This window comes from Rhinopithecus roxellana, chromosome 6 (assembly GCF_007565055.1).
Source record: "Rhinopithecus roxellana isolate Shanxi Qingling chromosome 6, ASM756505v1, whole genome shotgun sequence".
Classification (NCBI taxonomy): Eukaryota; Metazoa; Chordata; class Mammalia; order Primates; family Cercopithecidae; genus Rhinopithecus; species Rhinopithecus roxellana.
This window is the reverse complement of record NC_044554.1, coordinates 55,796,019-55,821,548: the sequence shown is the minus strand read 5'-3', so window position 1 is coordinate 55,821,548 and position 25,530 is coordinate 55,796,019. Positions and strand designations below refer to the sequence as shown.

General features: G+C 39.6%; 1 protein-coding gene across 2 annotated transcripts in view; it reads right to left on the bottom strand.

Moving 5' to 3' along the window:
- PTN (pleiotrophin) overlaps positions 1-19,641 on the bottom strand; it is a 110,268-nt gene extending 90,627 nt beyond the window's left edge. For both annotated transcript variants that reach the window (XM_010356318.2, XM_010356319.2), the window contains exon 1: positions 19,215-19,641. The gene's annotated coding sequence lies outside the window, so the exon portion shown is untranslated. The remainder of the gene's footprint in view (positions 1-19,214) is intronic.
- Positions 19,642-25,530: the final 5,889 nt, after the last annotated feature.

Genomic DNA, 25,530 nt, shown 5'->3' with positions numbered 1-25,530 from the left:
TGGGGGACTGGTGTGAATTAATTTTACTATGGTAAAGTGAAGACTGTCAGTAATTTAAAACTTCATTTCTTTGCCAAACTTTCCAATGATGTCTGAATACCTTAATGTATGAGAGAAGCTACTTTCAAAACATGGAAAGTTCAGTTTTTACCCTTGGAAGTCATATATTAAAAACAAAGAGGGATTTTGCTTTCTTAATGTCTTTCCCTGTGAGACAGACAGCAGTAGATAGTCATAGCCATAGCCTAAGTTTAAGAAAACAAAATGTTGTAACTGTGTAGTTATATGCTTGAATTTACTAATCAGGATTATCTCAATGGTCTCAAACTTGATCATGTATTAGAATCACCATGAGGGCTTATTAAAGAGCCAGATTGCTGGCCCTAACCTCAGAGTTAGGGTTACTAGTTGAGAATCTGCATGTCTAATGAGTTCTTAGGTGAAGCTGATGCTGCAGAGCCACCAACTTAAACACAATCAGAAGAGTATTCCATGGGGAGAGAGAAGAGAATCCACAGATCATAATCTAGGAAGAGCACAGACACTGAATCAAAGAAATTAGCGGAATCTTAGAGATCTTTTAGTGTAGGTCATTCGTTTTACAAATGAAGAAATAGAAGCCTGAAAAATTCAGATGATTTAACACAAAATTAGCCAGTTGTAGAGGCTGGTCTATAACATAGAATCTATTATATTCCAACAAAATCTGGAAGACTTCTAGTGCCATGGTAGGTCGTATTTTCAATTGATATATGCCAAATGTATTACACACACACAAAATGGTTCTCAAACTTTAGTGTGTCTGAAAGTAGTCCTGTGGCCTTGCTAAAAATTAACATTCTTAAGCTGGGCAGTGTGGTGCCCGCCTATAGTCTCAGCTACTCGGGAGGTGGAGAGAGAAGGATCGCCTGAGCCCAGGAGTGAACTCCTGGGCTCAAGCTGTAGTGTGCAATGATTATGCCTGTGAATAGCAACTGCACTCACTCCAGCCTGGGCAACACAGTGAGATCCTGTCTCTAAAAAAACAATAAAAAATAGAAACAAAAATTAACCTTCCTAAGCCCTCACCTAAAAATTCTGATTCATAGATAAAGTATGGGACAATTTGAGACCACAGCCCCATGAGATTCTAAAGAACAGGTAAACTGTTCTTTAAGAGACAATGTTCTTTTTTTTTTTTTTTTTTTTTTTTTTTTGAGACGGAGTCTCGCTCTGTCACCCGGGCTGGAGTGCAGTGGCCGGATCTCAGCTCACTGCAAGCTCCGCCTCCCAGGCTTACGCCATTCTCCTGCCTCAGCCTCCCAAGTAGCTTGGGCTACAGACGCCCGCCACCTCGCCCGGCTAGCTTTTTGTATTTTTTAGTAGAGACGGGGTTTCACCGTGTTAGCCAGGATGGTCTCGATCTCCTGACCTCGTGATCCGCCTGTAAGAGACAATGTTCTATGATTGTGTATGCTGATGTTTTAAGCCAAATAATGCATATACAGAAAATAACAAAATGCCAACTTTTAAAAAAATTTTTTTGCAAAATACTTTCACAGGTTATGATAATTCCCTCCAAAGATCCTGTAAGGTCAGTGAGGCAACTGTCACACTCCCTTTTTGAAGAAATCTTGGAGAACTCTCCATTCTGGAAACCTCCTTCTTCTCATCTATGGAGAGGGTAATAATATTAAAATGGATCTCATAGAATTGTTTGGGGGATAAAATGAGATGAGATATAGGAAGGCAATTTGTCAATAATAAAACGTTACATGGATGTTAGCTGTTAATGGAAGGCCAAAACAGAGTATGAATTGTTTCAGAGTATGAAACAGAGTATGAAATATCAATTGGGTCATCTGCAGATAAAAGAGTTTTAATTGTACTGTAATAGGCTCATCCTGCAGAAGCTTCCTGATTGGTCAAAGGAAGCAGATAAGGCAAAGCTTCAGTGAAATTGCAAGATTTTACCCTCCCAGGCCCCAGATTATCTGGACCAGGAATTGCTGACTAAATCTGAATCTGGAACAACATTAAGTATAACATGCCCTGTGTTAAATGGCTTTCTTAGAAAAGATCTTGTCTGATCTCTGTCCCCAGGACATTTCCTGCCTCTTCTGACTGATAATTAAATTGGGGATTGGAAGCCAGACAATATTTACTTCCTGAGCGTTCTTTTCTTTTAGCAAAGCTGAAAAAATAATTTTAAAGGAAGAAAACTGAAAATGATCCATTTACCACTGATTCTGCCCTCTCTAGGAAGAAGGATCCCTGGAGTGAGAAAGAAAACACAGAAAAGGAAGGGAGTGTCTTCACGTCCCAGCGGGGCACGTGGAGGAGGAGGAGGTGCTGACTATGGACAGCAAGAAGCAACATCACCAACACGAAACACTCACCCAGGACAGGGGCCTTTTCAACAAGGAGCATAAGAGACTGTTTCTGCCTCTGATAAAAGTTCAACATTTTGTTTTTCTCCACATATTTTAATCAATATTTACCAAGCCATAACAATCTGGCTTTCGCTGTCACCCTGGGGTTGAGTTCCATGAGTAACTACCTTTTCCACTGGCTGCAGAAATCATGACTCCATGCATGATTGGCAGAAGGTCATTCATTTGAGTACAGGAAAATGAGCAGTTTCAAGAAAAGAGCTGGCCTCTCTGCATGGGTGAATCAGTGCAAATCTAAAATGCAGTTACTGAAATTACAGAAGCCTCTCCTCGGCCAGTTGGCCTCTTTTGGAAGACATGGCCTCAAACCATTCCAGTGCATGTGAAATGTCTAGACGTGATTCTAGAGTTTTCTTGAAAGCTGATGCATCCAAGGAACATTTAAAGTAAGAAGCAAAGTAATAAAAAGCTTTTCTCAGAAAATTAAATGGTGAATACGGTCTTACCACATTTTCTAGTGAAAGTATGCTGTGAATGCTCAGGAGGAGGAAGGTGCAGTAATGAGACTAGAAATTTACAGCTTAGATGGGAACCCAGTCACCAATTACCAAGTGCTACAAGCCTGAGGCTACTTCTCATTAAAAGGCCTCCCAGGCATCGCGGGTGTCCACAGTTCGGAGAGACCTCAGAAACCTGCACCTAGTTCATGCTCAGTTCTTAGGATAATCCTGTCTCTCCACAATTCCTTTAGGCTTGCAACACTCTCTTGCCCCAAATCAGCTCTTTGTCTAGATTTCCCCTTTCTATCAATGGCACTAGAATTCTCCCAAATTGATCAATTTCAACATCTCATTTTTTACTCACCCTTCACGTACTCACCCTCCCATTGTAATGTCTAGACTACAGATAGCCTTTATTTTACCTCATGGTGTGTCCAGAAAGAATCCGTCCTAACTACCTACTTACACCAAGGCAGCAGCAATTCACTTATTTATTCATTCATTTGTTATTGTATAAAGTATTGGCTAAGAGATCTATAGTGCAGTGGGGAGAGATAGTCATCTAAGATAACTGTTATAAGATAAGAATGAGTAAGCATTCACACCGTTGCCTCTACCAGAACTCACACTTTCTTCCTTATATTTTTCAATATTTAAACACAAGTCAGGAGACACTACCTCCTGGAAGCCTCCCCTGAATCCACCCTCAGCTGACTAAAATGTCTCTCCAATGGGCTTTCATATGTGCATATCTAGTTCACTGCACTGAAATTGCACTGATTAGCTATTCCTGTGCCTGCCTGCTCCCCCCAATTAGACTGTCCGATTCAAAAACAGGGACTGTGAAGTATTCATCTCTGTATTCCTGATACTTAACATAGAGCCCAGCTCATTGTGTTCATTGCATATTTTTAAATGAATGAATGAATGAATGAATGAATGACTATAAAAGGAAAACCACAGAAAGTTGTGAAACAGAGAAAGGGGTAAGTAATCATTTTAACTAGGGGAATAAAGGTAAAATTTTCATGGAGGTGACGGTATTTAAGCAAAACATTGAAGTATGCACAGGATTTCCAGAATGTGAAAGGATCAAGGGGTGGATGAGGGGTGGTATACAAAGCACTACTTTTCAAAACATAACTGATTCTCTCCACCTCTGATCTGTTACTTCTTTAAAAATAATCTTTTTATGCCTTACTTTTACCAATTCTTTTCTTCTCTGTTGTGGAGAACCTTCAGTGATTCCTTACCATCTAACTTGATATAATTCAGGCAGGTTAGCTTCCACTTGAAGGGTCTTGCTATCATTCCTTTTTTGTTTTTCTAACCCTCGCTTCCACTCTTGGCCACTCACTCTCTACACAAATCAGGCCCTTCTGTTTTCTACCTCTGAGGTCTTGCCTTGGATCATCTCTTTGGCTTTCCTCTTTCTTCATGCATTACCTGAGATGCTTTCCTCATGACTTTCTGCCATACACAATGCAACTCTGCCTTTGAAAATCCTACCCTTTCCCAGAAATTTGGGATGCGACAGCAGGAGGCTCACTTGAAGCCAGGAGTTTAAGACCAGCCTGGACAATATAGCGAGATCCCATTTCTAAAAGAAAATCTATCCTTTACATGCAGCCACCCTTTTTCACTCCAGACCAGAATGTCTTCCTTCTCTGAAAAAAAAACCCACCGAACCACTCTTTTATCATTTCATTTTATATTCGATTTTCCAGCTCTAAGTCTGCTTTGTCCCTTTTATGAGGATGCAACTAAGATGCCTACAGGCCAGGATCATGGACAGCATCTTGTTGGAACATGCCCAGTGTCTCAGACAGACATTCTATTGATTAAAAATCCTGGATAACTGAAGCAGCCCTCTAAGGATATATGAGAGACTCTTGACTTCAGGTAGACACCTTGTTATTCAGCTACTGGATGGGGGGTATGGGTACTTGCAGTAGATTTAATATTTAATTCAGTGAGAAGAAATATAAATTATGTTATCAGTTTGGTAAAGGAAATCACTAACTATATTATAAAATAAAAATGTCTTACTTCCCTGTTTCAGCTGAAGAATTATAGTCCTAGTTATTTTAACTTCTTCCATGTTGCCAGATTAAAGACCTTTTTATAAATTTTACTGTGTGACTAGCCCTTTAAGATAGATGCATCATTTTCACTGCTTTTGCCCTAGCTGTTGTAATCCTGGGATTCCTTCATGCTTTGCAGCTTTCTAGGTTTTGCCCTTTGTCAAACTACATCAATACCAGTCTCAAACCTGAATCATAAAAGACATTTTAGAGAAATAGAGGCTCAAGGCTCATGTAAAGGAATGACCTATCACACACAACAGGCTGCAGGGCATGGAGAATCCATCACCTAACCTTTCCCAGCCTCTGTTCATCTGTGTCCCCACTGTTGGATGTCCAAGCTTGACAGTGAATGCTTTCCAATGGGAAACTGTAGCAGGATTTTTTTTTCCCATCCTTTGGTCCCTATTGTATGTTCAGCTGCACTGGAGCTAGCTGCTAATCAAAGCCAGAGACTCTCAACACAAACAAACCCGGCATTGTGGCAGTCCCCCAGGGATAGAACACAGCAATCCAACAAACAATTTAGTCAGGTGATAGCAGGCCGGAGAAACAGACTGAGCAGTTCCTAGACACCCTCCTGCTTGTACTCCCAGCGGTCCCTTTCCTCAACGCAGGCATGTTGAAACACCACGCCAGGCAAACTGGTATTTGAGAAAACAATGGGAATGAAACAATCATATACAATCAAGGAGGGTAATCTAATGGCAGAATTCTTTATCCAAAACACGGTAATCTCTTGATCATAAGGAGGTAGAAATAAATGACATAGTGTGAAGAAATATTCCTGGATACTGGCTAGAGAGAAGAAAGGAATCGTGAACCAAAATATCTTCAGGTACTCACTGGACCCTTGACATTGAATAGGGGAATGGAGGTAGAAGAGTATGACATTTAAAAATTTTGTGGTTAGAAATATTTGGACTACACCCTCAGTTTTATTTTTTACTAGCTTTTGATCTTGGACAAGTTACTTCTGAGACACGGTTCTCTCATTTAGGAAGAAAAATAGCCTTTACCCCATAGGGCTGTTGGGAGCATTTAACCCAGCACTGAATGTAAAGTTCTAGTATTGAGCTACCCACTGTATAGAAAGCACTCAATAAGTAGTAGCTATTATGACAGTACTATTAATGCTGGTGAATTGTGCTCAGAAATTTAAAATGATGAGAAATAATAAGAACAGAAAGCAAGGTCTTCAGCTTCTATAACTAGCTGGTGATAAGAGAGCAAGTCTCCTTGCTCTCAGTAGTTCCTATGAACAACGTCTTAGAGGTGCTGGCAGGTCTTGATTTTGACTTATTGCCATGGGTCCTCAGAACACAGCAAGGGAAGTTAGAGATGCCACTGTCCAGGGTGAAGGTAGAGGACAAGGTATTCTTCAGACAACAGCAGAAGCTTGGCTCCAGGTACCTGAGCACTAATGATGGAACCATCCTCTAAGTACAAAGGACAGAGCAGAAGAAAAAAGCTGGAGATGCCAAAGAAAATGATTACTCATGTCACAATTTTGCACTAGGCCGGCCAGTTAATATTAATTCTTGCCAGAGTTTCTGGAGGTCCAGACCTAGGAGACAGTGGAATAGAAACTAGTAAAAGGTTACTACAATTCTATGCAACAATAAGCACGGATTGAGTACTATATGCAACTGGCATATAGTGGGTACTCAATCATTTTCAGCAATATCCATATTCAATGCATATTCAGGAAGTGGTAAAGTGAAGGACCTAGACACAATCGTAGGAACAAACAATGGGGTTCAGCAACAAGAAACACAGCCAGTGAAACTCAAAATTAATATAGTGACTTCCTTTAAATATAAAAGACAGTGATGCAAGATTGGCAATTGAAGTAGCTTCTTATGGAAACCTCCAAATGAAAACAATGCCAGTCGGTCGGGTGCGGTGGCTCATACCTATAATCCCAGCACTTTGGGAGGCTGAGGAGGGTGGATCATCTGAGTTTAGGAGTTCAAGACCAGCCTAGCCAACATGGTGAAACTCCATCTCTACTAAAAATACAAAAATTAGTCAGGTGTGGTAACATGAGCCTGTAATCCCAGCTCCATGGGAGATTGAGGCAAGAGAATTGCTTGAACCCAGGAGGTGGAGGTTGCAGTGAGCTGAGATCACACCACTGCACTCCAGCCTGGGCAACACAGCAAGACCCTGTCTCAAAAAAATGAAGAAGAAGGAGGAGAAGAAGAAGAAGGATGAGGAGGAGGAGGAGGAGGAGGAGAAGAAGAAGAAGAAGAAGAAGAAGGAGGAGGAGGAGGAGGAGGAGGAAGGGAGGAGGAGGAGGAGGAGGAGGAAGAAGAGGGAGAAGGAGAAGAAGAAGAAGAAGGGGAGAAATACCCAACCTAAACTTTTTCTGAACTGAAACAGAATGTTGAACATCACACATTATAGCAAATAGCAATCAAGGCAGAAAACCAGTCCCCAAATCTAGAAGGCATGTGTGCAGCAAAGCCCTGGCTGAAGGAACCCTGATGTGCTCCAGCCCACAAAAAGCACATTTCAGTCTCCTGCTTTCATGATCTGCCACTAAAGGTGGGGAGGACATGAATGAAAACAATGTGTTAGAGGGTAGAAAGGTTTATGGAAGAGTTGGCTTCAGGGACCAGACTGTCTAACTCCAGACTCTGCACCCAAGATTCTTCAGGCCCTGTTTTGGGAAGGAACTCTTCATTAGAACAGCAGATATCGCTTTGTCTTGAAACACTCCCTCTGAGAAGAACAAGAAGAGGACCAGGTTTGCTCCACAGAGCTGGAGTGATTTCATGGGACTTTTATGGCAAGATGCACCTGGAGCCGAGCAGATGTGGAAAACAAAGAAGGCAAATTCACCCTAGAGGAATCTCCTTAGGATACACCATGACAGCCAGATGGGCCATAAGGGCCCTATGGCATGCTTAATACTTCCTTTTTAGTGGCAGAAGCCTCAGTGCTATCTGATAGAATTTTCTGTGAGGTCTGCAGTTCCTCTCTCCAGGTACAGGGCTTCTATCTATGGAATTCTTGGATGTTTTCTCTAAAGCCTCAGTTCAAGTCCAATGCTGTTTCTTTTGTCTTATTGGTCTTGCTGCCTTTGATATAAAGGGCTTCCATTGAACATCTTGTGAAAGAATGTCACTGGATGAGACATTAGAAACCCACAGAGTCAGCCTGCTTTTAGGAAATGTGGATCTGTCTGTTTAGAGAGAAATTGGTAGAAATGCACATCTACCCACTTACTCCTGCTGAATTGCTTCTAATCTGCTTCTCCAAACCACATTCACTTAGGACAGCCTTGAAGCACATCTTCAAATCCCCAGATATCACGTATCAGAAGGCCAACTATAATTCCCTAACCATCAGACTAAAGCCGCAATTTAAAAAGGCTAAAAAATCACTTCAGGCCAAAGTTGGTGGGAATCCCAATACTGGCACAGATACTAAACGCATTTGACTTTCACTCCTCCTCTGCAATCGGGAATGTGGTGGTCAAACCCAAATTTGATCTGACTCACTTTAAACTCAAGCCAATTGTTCACTAGTCATTCCAAATAATAACAGAGCAAATAACTCCCTGAAGGATGCCAAGCCCTGGAGCGACAACGCATCAAAGAGGTTTGCTGATCTTGCAGTTTACCCACCTGCAGTGCATCAGGCCCACTCCCTTGGGCCCCACAGCAACTCACAAGTTTCTCAGGCTCTTGAGAGGAGCTAAGGGGTTGGATCCAACCTGGGTGGGACCAGGCAGCTGTGTCTTCCCTGGGGAGACCTTTACCCTTGGATATATGGAAGGGTCCTTTAGGGTAAGAAAGAAAGACAATGTGTACTCAGCTTGACCTTTAATTGGTACACACTAAGTTCCCCAGGATTATTTGTTCCCATCTAAACAGCACATCCTTTGCAGGGACAAAGATTTGTATTTGTTTGTTTGCTTTATGAGATGTTTGTTTGTTTGCATTTTTCCAGTGCTGGCTCTTTTATGAGCATTCATAACATTAATTTACTTAGCATTTTTTATGATTCTAATTTACCCATATCAAGCTAAATAAATTGAATTTCCATCTTAATTGGCTCATTTGGTAGAATCAAGTGCACATGTTAACATGTGCATAGCTGTTAAGACATATTGCATGCATCAATAACACTGTTAAAAAGCAGGACACCCAATTACACATCTAACTATTTTTAAAAGTTACATCAGAGAAACTGTAAAGGTGTATCAGGGTGCTAATAGTGGAGACTATTTTAAGAATTATAAGTAAGTTTTCTTTTTTTATAAAATTTGAATATCTTGTACCACGAACATGTATGTTTGTAGAATGGGAAAAATAATGTGTTTCTTCAGGTACATTTGTGATTTCCTAATAAGCAACCTCATAGTGGAAAAAAAATCTTTCATTATTTTTCACATCGTTAAAATTAATCAAACTTTTCACACATTTGACCTGCATTGAGCTATATTTGAGAGTCTGCATATTCCCAGAGACATTATTCAATAATGAAACGTATATTGTAAATAAGAAAAGATAATGGGAAGAAAGGCTTTATTTTATTGTTTCAAGATATAAGCATAGACACGTGTTAAAAGTAGCCTAATAAACTACCCGTTTCTCTCCTCTAGCAGCTTCAGGCTGGCTCATTTGAATCCCTTGAAACATATCTAAAGAAATACATTGCACAGAGAGGACAATTTGTTTTTGTAATAAATATTTTTTGAGGAGCTGACTTGACCCTTGAAAACAGGTTCTTTCAAGATGCAAGATATGTTTTTTAAGTCAACGATCTGATGTTCATAAGCTCACAAATGAGGGTCACCATATGTTAAAACCTTAGAGATGATTCTGCTACTGGGTACAATGATCCCATGGCTATGTCTTGAAAAAAGCCATATTCACATCAAATAGGAAAGCCATTATGAAAACACTGTTCTAAAGTTTTGTGTGGTTTCTGCTACAGTTTGGATGCTTGTCCCCACCAAACCTTATGAGGATATTTGATTTCCCAATGTTGGAGGTGATGCCAGATGGGAAGAGTTTGGGTCATGGGAGTGGATTCCCTCATGAGTAGATTAATGCCCTCCCTGGTGTGGTTTGGGACGGGGGGTGAGTGAGTTCCCACTCTTAGATCCCCTGGGAGCTGATTGTTAAAAAAGAGTCTGGTACCTTCCTGTCTTTCTTGCTTCCTCTCTTTCTGTGTGATGCCTGCTCCCATTTACCTTCTACCTGAGTGGATGCCATCTGGGGCCTTCACTAGATGCCCAATCTGGAAACTTTCAGCCAGCAGAATCATAAGCCAAATAAACCTTTTTTCTTTATACATAACCCAGCCTCAGGTATTCCTTTATAACAACAGAATACAGACTAAGATAGCTTCTATTTGTTTTAGCCTGAGTGAGGATTTTCTCTGTTACCTAAGACTGTTACCACAATATGCTCCTTATTAATTAAATCTGGACTCTGAAGCAAAAAGCCCTGGTTCTTTCTCTGGGCAGCCCAATGTCTTCAAGGAAGTCACAAAGATGGATGATTCGTGGTCTAGTTCCATTATGGTATGGAAGGAAAGAGTCTAATGCAGTTATAGAAGTTAAAATGTGAAAGTAGGGAAGACTCTAACACTAAGTCAACATATTACATGTATCTTTTTCATATTAAGAATGAAGTTTTCTAAACACTTTTCATTAGCTTTTAAAGCAAATGAAGAAGGCAACATTTGGATCATTGACACCTTCTCAGAGAAAGACCCCAGCAGAAGCACTGGGAAGGAGGCCCAAGTGCAACATCTGGCCAGGGTCTTTTTACGCTTAAGGGAACTTCAGTGAAGTCAATAGCAAATCAGGTGGTGTCCGCAATTTTCTTTCATAAATAATCATACATTGTAAATATTATTTGGTGAAAGATATAAGTTTTAGAAGATTTTGCATATAGCAAGAAGCATTACTGACAATGATCCTCATTGTTTTTATTAAGCTATGGACATCATGACTGGAGAGTTCTGATTTGTCTCATGTTCCCTCAAGTTTGTTGAATTAAACTGTTGTGGCTTGCTACTCAAAGAGAGGTAGCCAAGCCAGCAGCACTGCAGTCACCTGGGAACTTGATAGAAAAGCAGACTCTGAGATTTCATTGGAGACCTACTGAATTTTGGCAAGAACCTTGGGTGACTGGTAAGCACATGAAAGTTTGAGAAGCACAATTATCCAGCTATCATGTAAATGAACTGCTGCTAGCCAATTACTAAGGGTTAGATTTAGTGAGAATAACCAATTCAAAAAAAGTGACATGTAGCTTCTAAGACACTTCAGAAGGAACTATAACATGATCTGAAGTAAAAGAAAGCATGCCTGTTTCAGTTTAGCCTCATTTAAGATGTCTTCCTGCTATTTTTTTTTTTTAGTATGACTCATTTCTTTTTCTTCATTCCTGTCACACATCTTACCTCCTCCTCACTTTGTCAGTTAAACTTACCTTCAGGCATCTGAGGCAATCTCTGGGTGTCCTGAGAAAATGACAATAACAACAGCAGGATTGGGGAACCAGAAAGGCAGAACTTGCCCCACTGACTTTATTAAGTTCAGTTCATGTTCAGTATAACAATTTGGAGCTTATAGACGTTACATCGTGACCATTGACCTCTACCATCAACCTATGAGGTTGGCAAAATAAGTAACATCATCATCATTTCTCACTTACAGCTAAAAAACCTAAGATTCCAGGAGATTCAGTAACACATTCAACAGCCCTTACCAAACAGCAGGTGGACTGTGGTGAAATGCTGGTTCCTGACTCCAAATCTTAACTCCTTCCCTGGACTGAAACCTCTATCAGCAGGGGTCAGAGAGAATGTGGTTATGAGCATCACTAAGGTCAGCAATAAGGTGCCTGTCTCTTGGACTGGGAGTCTCCTGTATGCAAAATGCTCTCCTAGACCTTATGGGAAAGCATAAGGTCAAAGAGTCTGTATTGGAGACTTTGCCTGCCCAACCCCCAGGCCTTGAGCATGATCACATGCTCCATGCTCCATATGTTTCCTTCCAGAAGAAAGGATTTTCAATCTGCATTTAGAAAGAAGGAAGAAAATGGTATGAGCATGTGGAGGGGTGAGACCTTTCAAGAAGCATGGAATTCCACCTAGGATTTTGCTTGTATGTTTGTTGCAGATGCCAAGTGGGCATGAGAAAGAAAAGCAATTCAGGAGGGGGAAGAAGTGAGAACATGCATCTGGTGCTGCTTCACCTTGATCATTATTTTCACCTTCCTGCTCAAACACTCCCAGCAATCAGACTGTATGTTCAGTACTTCATATTGATTTTCTCCATTACTACTTAGACGTCAGTCCTAGAAGGTAAGTATGTGCTCCCATGTTAAAGATAAAAACATTGAAATAAGGAAGACCACAATATTTGCTCATGGTCACAGAGCTACTAAGAAGTGTAGTACTTTATATCTCAATATTTTGGACCTTGTAGCTCAAATATTGAGCCACCAAGGCTACCGTTTCTTCTTTTTTTTTTTTTTTTTTTTTTTTATTTTTTTATTTTTTTTGAGACAGAGTCTTGCTCTGTTGCCCAGGCTGGAGTGCAATGGCGTGATCTCGACTGACTGCAAGCTCTGCCTCCCGGGTTCATGCCATTCTCCTGCCTCAGCCTCCCAAGTAGCTGGGACTACAGGCCACCACGCCCGTCTATTTTTTTTTTTTTTTGTATTTTTTAGTAGAGATGGGGTTTCACCGTGTTAGCCAGGATGGTCTTGATCTCCTGACCCCGTGATCCACCCACCTCGGCCTCCCAAAGTGCTGGGATTACAGGCGTGAGCCACTGCGCCCGGCCAAGGCTACCTTTTCTAATGTAGAAAAGGTAGTATCATCTGTATCCAAATGCCCTGTCATATGTCCAGGCTCCTTGATTCCACCTCTTAAATCAGAACCACTGAAGATGGGCTCCAGGCAGCTGGCACCTACACATGACCCTAGTTAATCTGATAAACATTGAAGACAGGCAACTGCTTCTGTAGGTTATTTGACCTCTAACTGTACATACATTGGACTTGGGGTTTGACATGAGAGACAAATGGGAGATAAAATCAATTTATTAGCCTAAGAAAGATGGCATTATATTACCGAGGAATAAACTCAAACCAGGAATTTTAAGACTTTTGTTTTCATATCTGTATGTCATTGAATGTGGCCCCCTTAACTTCTCTAAGCCTGCATTTCTGTATCAATTTTTTAAAAATCCCACTCAGTCTACCTGAGTAGAGTTACAAAAATATGATGAAAAAATAAATGTGAAACATTCTGAGAAAAAGATCTTATAGCTACATAGAAATTATAATGAAAATAATGCTTCAAATGACTAGCTTTGTCACTTTGAATAACATGGTTTGTTAAAGAAGAGGTAAGTAAGGTTTTCTGCATTCTGAAGGTAGTCTTGAATCAGAAACTATGAAAAGGTTAAAATTATCAAGGTGAAATATGATTAGGAAGACACTCTAGAGAACTGGCAAGCCTATATGACATTTGGAATGAAGAGAGTGAAGGAAAGAGAGTGGGAGAAGTTTCTGGAAGTTCAAAGTTGAGCATGAGAATGCTTGGGCTTAAACAGGAAATTGGCACCAGGTTGTTTGGTAAGGTGAGGGGACTGGGCATAGAACACAGACGGTCAAGGTGGGTGGAACAACATGGGCAAAGAGAATGAATGGCATTTAGAGCTGCCTATTTATTTTCTCGCTCATTTGCCATCTTCAATGGTTCTATGCTAAATACGCTAGGGTTCTTGAGAGAATGAGAGATAGCCTCTGCCTTAACAGGGTACATAGGTTGGATGGGGTGGGGCTGGTGTCAAATGGTGAGAAAGGAGGAGCTGAAGTCACTATAAGGGGTGACGAGGAAACTTTGAAGAAAAGAGAAGGGGAGAAATACAGCTCCACCTAGAGGGGCATTTGCCTTGGAAAACCTTTAGTGCCATCAATTTCTGACTCAAGATTTCATCCAAATTCCACAGCTGAAGTACAAGGATTTGCCTTCTTTTCCTTCATGTATATGTTTTCATTAAAGGACACTCTTCTCGTCTGGTATAAATTTTCCTGAAAAGGACATCTACAGTGAGTGCCATGTCTTAAAAATTGTATTGATTCTAAATAAAACTCAGTCTGAATTCTTAAGATGTCACTTCCAATAATTTGTTTCTGCTACATTATGTGGCAAATGTGAAATGAAAACATGAAGGAATTAGGAGTTCAATTTCTCTTCCAGAATAAACAGCATTAAAGGAATTAACAGACATAATGCTTTTGAAATAGATGTTGGGCACCATTTAGCCTTTTGTGAGCTCCACTTTCCTTTTTCTCATAAAAATGTGATCCCTTTGTCATTGGAACTGCTTAGGGCAACAGTTGTACATATCTTATTCTAACTTGTGTTGTAGTAATTAGTGTTTTAATATTCTTACATATATATTGAATAGATCATTAGCCGCTTGAAGACATATTTGTCCTGTGTCCCTCATCATACCACCTACCATAGAGTATGGCAGTCACTATCCATAAAAGTCTGGTAGGGATAAAAATAAAATAACAGGAAGTCCTTTACTTCAATCTCCTCCTCCAAATAGAATTGTGCCCGAATGATTTCCTTCAGTATTCATTGAAAAAATATTAAAAATGTAAGTCTAGAGCTCATTAGAGAGAATCTTCCTTCAATTCTCTTCAGATTTGAGAATTTTCCTTGCGAAAGAGTTAAAGCTCAAAGAACAGTTGTGACAATACTGAGGCATTTGGAGAGGAGAGAGGAAGGCAGGAAACTGAAATATTTGGAAATAAATGTACACATTTGGAAGATGAGGGGAAAAAAAGCAAAACAAAATGTGAAAAAAGGAGTGCCCAAAGAAATTAGGAAAACATTAAGATAATAACATATCAAGGAGGTTACAGTATGAGATAATCATAAAAGGTTGGGGTTAGCAACCTGTGACTTTTAAAGCATCTTTTCCAGAGATGGTTGAGGGTATAATGGATTTTAATTGAGATCTCCTTTAAATACATTTCTAATAAAGAATTTCACAAGTTCACACCACTTACCAAACACAAAGTATTAGATATTGTCGAACCATAGAGACAGACACCATGTGCTATTTCTTAAACATGCTACATTATCTAGCACAATGTAGTATTAGGCATCCAACATACATACAATAAATATTGTTAAACTGGCTGCCCATAGGAGCAAGAAAAATTGTATTGTTGGAGTAGGACCCCAAGAGGATGTGATGGAGATGAGTAACTCTAGCTGCACCGCTACATTGATACTGGGAAGCTGAGAAGAGAATGAGGTCAACACATTGCAGTGATGAAAATGTTGGCTGACGCTTAGCCAGGGTCTTGAGTCAAAAAAGAAAAGGGAAAAATACCACTGAATCAGTAGAGAGGGCATTGGTGTTGAAAACACCAGCTAGGAAGGTCCAAGTTTCCAAGAATGCCAACATATGGGCAGACATTCCTGGTATATCTGTACATAGAGAAATGTATACCATTATAGCAAGAGGGAATTGGGCAAGACGTTCTGGGACCTGTGGGTAGGAAATAGTGGCAACAGAATTAATAGAGAAATGACAGAAAGGAGGAGAAATAGGTAAACATAAAAGCAGGAAGAAAAGGGAGCAAAGGGTTAGAGACCCAGAATGCTATTTGTGTTTTAAAATGATGTTTTGGCTTTTGCTAAGAGCAATTCTTAGAATTAAGAGCCCAATTGTCAGTTACTAGGACTCAGTTCTCTCAAGATTAATATACAGAAATTGATTTTTTGTTACACCATGTGTGAAGTTAAAAAAAATCTAAGAATTTTATTTTTAGAAAACTGGATATGATGTTTTTTCTATTTGAGATATCACTTTATCCAAACCACTATGAAAAAAAAATGGTTCAATAAATAAAGCCTAGAAAAATGAATTAATTTTATTTCTAAAAATATCTCAAACATGAAGGAGTCATTGTATTCCTTGTCCACCCTGAAGAAATAGGGATTTGTGGTGAATGTGATCTACATAATTAAGTCCACAATATTACCATGTTTATAATACCCTCTGATAAGATTTCAGCATAGCTACCCTTTTAAGCTACTGTTTTAATCTCTTATTTACTAAATGCCAAAATAGAAAAAAAAAAAAAAAAGAGGCTTGTTATATTTTACAATCTAGAAATATTTTAATGACACCATGAAAACTCTGCCGCACACTAGACTGGCTTGAAGTGGATGGAAAAATTGCCCAGTGGGTGGAAACTTGAATTATCCATAAACATCAGAAGGAAAGACAACTTTCCATGAGGCCATGGCCCAAATTCCACTTAAGCCAATTGACTCCGGATGGAAAAAAGCAAGCCTAGCTCATAAAAAGAAGGTTCATATTTGAGTATCATCTTACCTCCCCTCCCACAGCAGTGACATGACCTCGTGCCAGAAGGAGACAAAATCTCTTCGATATTCATTTAGAAAAGAAACCAGAGGAAAAAACATTCCTCACCCTTGTGAAGAAGCCCAACTCAACATCACTAGCAAAGCCATGGAACAAAGGCCATTGGAGGGCTCCCACTCAGCCTCATGCTCCAGAGAAAAGCACATCTCAAACTGGGCCGAGTTGCACTCAGGTGTGGAGGACGTTTGCACTCATCACATTGGGTGGTTTCAGTCTGGACACCTCCTTCCGGAGAGAAGTCAGGAACAACTCCCCATATCATTATGCTGCCATATTAAAAGGCATAATTGTTTAGAGAACTGGAATTTGTATTCTGAATTCCGACTTCAGGCCTTCAATCTATTGTTAATTTATCACACCATTTTCAATGAGCCAGGTAAACTCAGTTTTGTGGGAAAGTTTTGAATGGTAATTAAAAACACCACAATGGGAAGATGATCAGAATTCATGTGAGAATGCCATGTAAGTGAGAAAGCAAAAACATCTTCAAAGGAAAAATAAAATATTTGAAGTTAAAATATTTGATATCTATGATTGATTTTATTTAAAAAAATGATTCAGCTATCTGGGGATCTTATTTCTCTCTGTTGTTTTCAACGACTAGGTTTTATGAAATTTTAAACCAGGCCATTGACTTGACTGAAATTTTAAAAAAATGAAAATGCTCATTAAAAAGAAATGTAGATCTTGTTATATGTTGCTATATGTGAAGCCCAAATAAGGCACGTGGAAAATATCAATAAATTAATAAGTTTATTATTCCAAATCTCACGATCTTATGGAAAGAGGCCTAAAAAAACAGAGAATTATATATAATACATATAATACATTAGACTATAAGTATAGTTAGGTATACCTTTTTACTCTAATTCTCTACAATATCTCATTTAAAGTCAGATAATTAAAAAGTTATGTATTTAATAGTGCTTTTATTTATCTCAAGCTCTAGCTTTGAGAATATAATGCATTTGCATCCAGAAGTAAACAGCTGGAACACAGCACCTAATGCTGTTATATGTGACTTCAGGTGGGAGTTCCTTATAGTGGCTTTTCACTAAATGCAGAAAAAGATGTCTAAAGGGAACCAGTGAGCAGTGGCAGAAAAAAGATCACCTTCTATGTATTTAAAGTACAATTAGAGAACGAGAACTTAAGGCCCAAGTTTCTTAAAGCACAAAAGAATGGCATTAGAGTTTTTTTTTTAAAAAAATACAAGTTTTAAAACTCTCACCTTCTAATTTAAATGAAAGAGTACAAATACTGCCTGTCTGAAATAACTCATGTCCCAAAGGAAGAAAAAAAATTCAAATTTCCTCTGAATTTAACTGGACTATATTTTTTAAAAGACTTGGCCTTTAAAGTGCATAATTTACTTAAAAAGAAACATAATGAAGATGGAAAACACAGCTTTATTTTCTGCATCGGGAGACTTCTGTTTTGTTTCATTGTCAGTACCTTTTAATATTCCTACATATCAACGCATTCCCAGATAATTAAGGGGCTAACATGGGCCCTGCTGCCCTGCTGTTTCATCAATTCCACATTTGCCTAAGATCATAAAATTGCTTCATTATGTTATTAGTTCAAAAGTTCTTTTTGGTAATTCCTGAATCTCCTCCCATACCCCTCTCTCCAGCACACACACACACACACACACACACACACACACACGCACATGCACACATCACCCCTTTCTCAAGCTGCTAAAGCAAAATGCCTGATAACTCTTAACATGAGAGATGCTCAAGGACTGGAGCTTTAATGTTCTCTCCTCTTAGGAACCCTACCCCTCCTATTTTCTGAATGTGTCCCCAAACTTACAAAGCAGCTCTTAACAAATACAAGGGTGAGTTAACACTAGAGTGTATATAAACTGCATGTGTGTGTTCCTGTGTGTGTGCGTTGTGTTGTGTTATGTCATGGAGAAAGGGGTGTGTGTGTGTATGGAGAGGACAGAGAAGGCTTCACTTTACATCTATTAAGTAAGAAAGGAGTTGAATATATTCCTCTCAAAAAATACTTTCTTAACTTATTAGAAACAACAACTCAGAAACTCTAAAAATCTAGTAAATTAGTAACAAATATATCCTAAATTTATGTGGGTCAAATTAAAAGTTTAAGGGGTCTATGTACAGGGCAGTTCTTTAAATTTGCATTCAAACGAGAGACGGGACTTCAGGTGTGTCTTCCAAACTTCGGATCTAACCATTTCTGGAACCATTCCTGGGCTGTCAGGTGGGAAGACGGGTGCCAGTAGTTCTGTGAGAGACGTTCCATGTCAGCTAGTACTGGGAGGAACAAACCCCCACAGCTTACCTAGAAATGCCAGCTAAGAGTCATGGGCTGGCGGGCCCTGGGGCAATCAGAGAACCAGAGAGAGGTTGGGAAAATGAGAGCTGCTTGTTCAGGCCGCCGTACTTTCTCTCCAACTACCCAGCCAGAGACACACCTACTAAAGCTCCAGGTTTTACAAAAAGCAAAGATGCACTCTCCAGCCCACCCTGGCTTGCTCTCCAGCTGGTAGCTGGAACACGGTCCAAATGCACGCTTAACATCACAAAAACTTCTTTCCTTTCACTTACCTAAGCACACCCTAACTAACCTAACCTGAAACCCCCAAAATACGCCTCCCTTAGCCTCTGGAGCAAGTCAGTTTTGAAAGCAGTCCTATCAGCAAAGACACCAGGCAGCCTCTCTCACTCCTACTACCATCATCTGCTGGTACCCAGAAAAGTGGCACAGGGTGAAGGCAAATTCGATCGAAGAGCCCTTCGAGAAATCGCACATTCCTCTCACTTACTTTGAGTTGCAAACGTCCCCTCTGGCGCTCAGTCTGCCTTTGTTGCAAGGGGCGAGGTTGTTAAGGCTGAGTCCAGGTACCCGGCTCGCTGCAGCTCCTGCTTGGTCTGCTGCTGCTCTCCCCGCCTTCTGGACGGATGACTCACTGGTCTCTTTCTTCCCCTCTCTCCACTTTGGATTTTCCTCTGCTCTGGGGCTCTCTTGGCGGGATTTTTGGACTGGAAGGCGGGGAACCTGATCCTGCCTTTGACTCAATTACGCCCTGACAGGGAGGGAACGGAAGGGAAATGGAGAATGGGAGGGATGAGAGGAGCGGGCCAGGAGGACGCAGGCTGGGCGAGGGAGGGAGAGCGCTTTGCACTCGAGAGCTGATTGGGAAGCTTATTAAAAGCAGAATACTCCAGGGGCAGTCTCTCCCCGCGGAGCAAGAAAGAAAACGGATTTGAACCAAGAGGCCATGAGATGGTACCTTATTTTGTTTCTAGCAGAGACCAAACACAACCTTTCTTTTCCAAACTCCACCCATGATCTATTCTTCAGATGAGTGCAAAGCCACTTTGCCAAATAAGATATTTTAAATGGACAATTGATGGCATTTTAGGTTACAGTTTTGGCCCCCCACAATCCTTTAATGATATTCAGGATGAAAAAGCACTCTCTTCAAACCAGCCTCTTCTTCTACCCACAAAAGCCCTCCCTATACACAGAGGCAGTTACTCAGCTGTCAGTCACATCTCACCTGCAAAGCACAAAATGTACAAAGTACTTTTCCTCAATTGTCACAAAGAGTGACAGACGTCTGAAAGTTCCCAATTAAGTGCTACTTACCTTTAGGGAGAGCTCTTTCCTTTTTTGGTTTCCTTGGCGACTTTAGCAACCTATTCAGTAACATGCTTTTGACACCCAAGAATTTAGAGGATTCGTCAATGTAGCTCAAACTCTGAGGTTTGTAAAACTTGGAGGCTGGGCTTTGCATCTCTGGAATTTTCATTTCATTCAATTGAGGAAAGATGCTAAGGCAAGGCATAGGTAAATATTTATGACATAGATGAGATAAAAGTATTGTGTAAAAGGATTAAGACGTATTACACAAATTCACCCAAACATTTTCAAAATATAAATTTCAACATTTTCTGCCACTTATCAGCTTTTCCTGCTCCTTGGCTAGTTCCTTTTACCTACTTTTACAGCTCAGCTTATCATTTGATGGTGTCCATCCCAAATTGCTTGTAAAATAGACTCGCATTTTTCATAGTTCTGAGGTTACATCCCTTCATTTCAATTTGACAAGTATTTATTAAGCAACGTATTTACTTGGAAGTATTCTTAAACCCCCAAACTAGCAGCATTGTCTTGTGGCAAGTAGTTTTTAGGGACTTGGGGCTCTTATATTGACTGCTACCTGTAGAAATGTCCCTTGGAGAAGTTAGCTGGAACCAAAGAGGTGGCTCTACAAACTCAATCAAGCAGTCAATCAAGCTTTTCAAAAGGAACAGCATCAGAGATGCACTTACACACGTACAGTTTATCCCCCTTCCCAAAACCTTTGTACACATACCACATACAATTCTCAAATGAAATAACTAAAAAAGGAAGCTGTGTTCCTTTCTTCTATACACAGGCTTCAGGTTACCTATTTTCCTTTTGTGATTCCACTTCCGTATGAAGAAAGCATTGTTTGTTTTAATCGGATTTCACCTGTATAAAGTGTGGAGGAATGCACATTGTCATTTTTATTAGTATTTTGCCCAGTCCCTTTACAGAAAAAGATGTCTCAGCATTCTATTAACACTCCACAGGGGCAAAATTTCTAAGGCATTGAACAAAGAGCTATCCATTTTCTTTCTGTTCTTCAGCTTTATTTTAACATATACAAATGTAACATACAGCTAGCTACCAGTTAGGTGAACAATGCTGGCTTGATTGAGGTGCTCTCTATAGGGCTGATAAAGTATGCAGGAGATTCCTATGATTTCTACTCAATTACATATGTTATATCAAAAATATCACCCTTTATTCAGATAGGTATATACTAAAATTGCATACATCAGTGATTATCAATTGGGAGCAATTTTGCCCTCCAGGAAAAGTGAATAATGTCTGGAGATAGTCTTGGTTGTCGCAAATTGGGGGAAGAGGTTGCTCTGGCATCTAGTGGGTAGAAGCTGGGGATGCTGTTAAACATCATACAATGCATAGTTAAACATCATACAATGCTTACTGCACAGGCAAAGCAGCCCCAGTGGCTGCTGGCTATCCACCTTTATGGTCATTTCCTGATTGTATGCTAAACTAGGGGTAGTTTATTCATGAGTTTTCCTGGAAAGGGGTGGGCAGCTCCCAGAACTGAAGGTTCCTCCCCTTTTTAGACCATATATGGTAACTTCCTGACATTGCCATGGCATTTGTAAACTGTCCTGGTGCTGACAGGAGTGACTTTTGGCATGCTAATATGTTATAATTAGCATATAATGAGCAGTGAGGACAACCAGGGATCACTCTCCTGGCCATCTTTGTTTTGGTGGGCTTTGGCTGCCTTCTTTACAACAAGCTGTTTTATCAGCAAGTTCCTTATGACCTGTATCTTGTGCCAACCTCCTATCTCATCCTGTGACTTAGAATGTCTAACCTCCTGGCAATGAAGGCCAGTAGGTATCAGCCTTATTTTAACCAGCCCCTATTCAAGATGGAGTTGCTCTGGTTCTACCGCCTCTGACACCTCCACAACAAAGAATTATTTGGCCCAAAATGTTAACAGGGCTGAGGTTAAGAAAACCTAATGTTATTCACCATGGTATTTTTAAAATGCAAAGACAGATTAAAGAGAGTTTGTTTTTTTTTTAATAAATAGAAATTTATGAGATTGAGATTAGTCATAATTTAATTCAATCCAGCATTTTCATGAAAGTTGAAGTAGAATATGTTTTTTAATACACAGTGAAATACTCAATTTCAAATCCAAATTTCATTCTAGGGCATAGTCTAGGGTCTATTGATTCCAGAGTCCAAGTGATTTCATTCATTAGGCTAATATCCTTTAAGCACTTAAGTCTTTAGCTTAATAGAACCATGAAGAAAAACTGTTGACAATCCCTATTCTCAGATAGCTTATGTTGTTGTTCTTTCTTTTTCTTTTTTTTTTTTTTTTGAGATGGAGTGTCACTCTTGTTGCCCAGGCTGGAGTGCAATGGCGTGATCTTGGCTCACCTAGGTTCAAGCAATTCTCTTGCTACAGCCTCCCGAGTAGCTGGGATTACAGGCATGTGCCACCATGCCCGGCTAATTTTGTATTTTTAGTAGAGATGGGGTTTCTTCATATTGGTCAGGCTGGTCTCAAACTCCTGACCTCAGGTGATCCACCCACCTTGGCCTTACAAAATGCTGGGATTATAGGTGTACTACACCACTGTATCAAGCCCTATGTTGCTGTTCTTAATGAGTCAATTAAAATTTTTTAATAGATGTGATAAGTAACATGAAAAAATAAGGCAATGATGGAAGATAAAGTGTCAATTTGGGGGAGAAAAGTCTCATTGGGATGATATTTGACAGAAGACTTAGAAGAATTGAGGCTGCTGGCCAAGTAAATATTTGGGGGAAGAGCTTGTAGGCAAAGGCATCAACAAAGGCAAAGACTCTGATGTCTGACCTTGCCCCAAGTTTTTTGGGGAAGAAAAGGAGGCACCATGGCAGGAACTCAGTGAGAGGAGGCAGGCATTAAGGGAAGTAATGGGCCAGATCACCTAAGACCTTTGTCCACTGTAAGGAATTTCATTTTTGCTCTGAATGAGGTGGGACGCCATGAAGAGTGACTAAACCTGACTCTGGTTTAAAACATCCTCTCTGCTGTGTTGAATAGAGCACAGGAGGATGAGGATAGAAGCAGAGAGCACAGTAGGAGGCTACTACACTAACCCACTCCTCAAAAGTCTTCCCCTTGTTCCTGTTTCTTGTGCAAAATAATCAACTCCAAACTTGCTCTTTAGTACTTTCTCTGCCTACGCAAGCTCCTGTCAGCAGTATCTTTGGTTTGCTAATGTCAGCTCTCAGCCTCTCCAGGTGTAATGAACATGCCCCTTGCATGAGTGTTACCAGGCCAAAATATAACTAATGCAAGGTGATTTGAAATCACAGAAATTATAACATGTCCCAAGGGTATTTTGAAAATGAGGTTGCTGATTTTGCAGTGGCAAATGCAAGGAGCAGTGTGATCAGCATGAAGTTAAAAAAGGTGAAGGAACCTGATGAAAAATTTGTCAGCTTGTCTCTTTGATTGCCTACTTGACAGGACGTTTAGAATTCTTAATTGCCACTCCAGGTTCTTCAGTATCCCTAGAATGTAAAAGTACAATTCATCAAACTTTCACAGCATTCTAGAAGCCCCATTAATACATCTCTCTCCCTCTCTCTGAAATATTTGAAAGGTATTAAAAACAAACCTTTTACTTTGTTTTTTATTGATGTGGCAAGATTACAAAATTTACTTCTATATTAGATATATTTTCATAATAATTACGATTTTTCATTAAAAAACATAAAGATGGCTTAGAAATTCTAGGAATTTATCTCACAAACAACACAAGTGGATAGTCAATGCTTCAAAGTCTTCAAGAACGGAAGTCTTCTTATCTTTTGACTCGGCACTTTCAAATTTGCAGCCCAATGCTCTTTAATATGATTTCAAGGAGCTCCAATCATATTTGGCTTAAAAAGTTTAAAATAGACCGAAATTATAGTGCAGAATAGGTCAGCTTCTCTAGTCACATAGCCACATAGACTATGTCAGCACAAGGAAGAGGTAAACAGAATTTGGGAAGCAAACAAAGCTTGCTACAATTTCACCCTAAAAAGTTATAAATTTGGACTTTATCAGTGTCTTATGAATCTAAGCAGCTTGACTTAAGACCCTCAATCTTGTCTTTTTTGCCAAGAACTGCTAAAATCAAGGTTCTGAAAGAGCAGGTCTTAGACAATGACCTCACTCAGACTTACACAGAAAACTAGACCTGAAATGTCAAAAGAAGTTTGATCACACATTACAAGAAAACCAAATATACAGAGCAAAATATAAAATGAACATGGATGAAAAAGTCTTTAACAAATATCATTATATCAATGTGATTAATGTATAAAAAGTGTAATACTATGCATCATATTGGATATTTATTTCAGGAGTGCAAGTTTGGTTTTACATGTAAAAAGTAAAATTCATATTTAAAGATTAAGCAGGGGGAAAAGGGAATACATTAATATATATAGGAAAAGCATCTGACAAAATTCAACATCCATTCATAATTTAAAATTCATCAACTTAAGAATATGAATGACTACTCTTGTTCTGATGAGAGATATCCACAGAAAGCTAAAGGATACTTAATAGGAAAAGTAAATGCTTTCTACCTAAAATCAAGAACAAGGCAAGAATGGCCACTCTTACCATTTTTATTCTATATTAAATGAGAAATATTAGCCAATAAAATAAGTCCAGAAAAAGAAAAAAAAATGAAAAGGAGGGGCATGGTTGACTTTATTTTCAGATAACTTGAGTATATACATAGACATTGATCAAAAATGCACAGAAAAGCTTCTAGAACTAATTTGTGACTTTACTTGGATACAAGTCAATATTATAAAGATCAATTTTATTTCTAATGATGAACAATTATCAAAATATGAAATATTTGGTGGTTTATGCCTGTAATCCCAGCACTTTGGGGGGCTGAGGTGGGCAGATCACGAGGCCAAGAGATCGAGACCATCCTGGCCAACATGATGAAACCCCATCTCTACTAAAAATACAAAAATTAGCTGGGCGTGGTGGCACCCGCCTGTAGTCCCAGCTACTTGGGAGGCTGAGGCAGGAGAATCGATTGAACCTGGGAGGCGGAGGTTGCAGTGAGCCAAGATCGCACCACTGCACTCCAGACTGGCAACAGAGTGAGGCTCCATCTCAAAAAAAAGAAAGAAGGAAAGAAAGAAATACTTAGGGATAACTTTAGCAAAATATTTTCAAGCCTTATTCATTGAAAACCACAGAACATTTCTGAGATAACTTATAAAACACCTAAACATGTTCCGCAATTTGAAAATTTAAGATTGTTATGACATACATTCTTTGTATATTTATCTATAGACTAAATATCATTAAAGCCAAATCCCAGTAAGTGCCTTTATAGAAATTGACAACCTGAAACCAAAATTTATACGGAAGTGCAAAGGACATAGACTAGGCAAACAAAAGATTGAAATAAAAAAAAGCTAGGGGACTCTACTTGGTCTCACTATAAACCTACAATAATCAAGATTATTATACAGTA